The sequence below is a fragment of the Fulmarus glacialis genome, unplaced genomic scaffold (assembly GCF_000690835.1).
Source record: "Fulmarus glacialis isolate BGI_N327 unplaced genomic scaffold, ASM69083v1 scaffold31113, whole genome shotgun sequence".
NCBI classification, from domain to species: domain Eukaryota; kingdom Metazoa; phylum Chordata; class Aves; order Procellariiformes; family Procellariidae; genus Fulmarus; species Fulmarus glacialis.
The window spans coordinates 3,831-4,132 of NW_009205321.1; the positions used below are offsets into that span (position 1 = coordinate 3,831).

At 65.2% G+C, this 302-nt stretch overlaps 1 protein-coding gene across 1 annotated transcript in view; it reads right to left on the reverse strand.

Moving 5' to 3' along the window:
* The window catches only part of LOC104075022 (phosphomannomutase 1-like), a gene marked incomplete at its 5' end in the record, with an annotated part of 7,804 nt that overhangs the window by 1,056 nt on the left and 6,446 nt on the right, over nt 1-302 (reverse strand). The window lies entirely within an intron of this gene.

Genomic DNA, 302 nt, shown 5'->3' on the forward strand with positions numbered 1-302 from the left:
CTGATCATGCCACCTGTCAGCAGAAGGGAGGGCATCGGGCAACATTGGTGGGAGCGGCAAGGCATCCCCCCACCGCGGGACAGGCAGGAGGAGGGGAGAGGGCTGGACGTGTGCGGGGAGCCCCCCCACAAACAGCAGCCAGGCACCATCTCTGCCTTGGTGTGCCCCCTCCGGCATGTGGCTAGGACAGTGACAGATGCTGTTCCTATGACAACAGGCTGGAGTGACATCAGCACGGCTGGGGTGACATCAGCACGGCTCCCCTGACTGCAGGCAGGCAGGCAAGCAGGAACCGGCGGGCG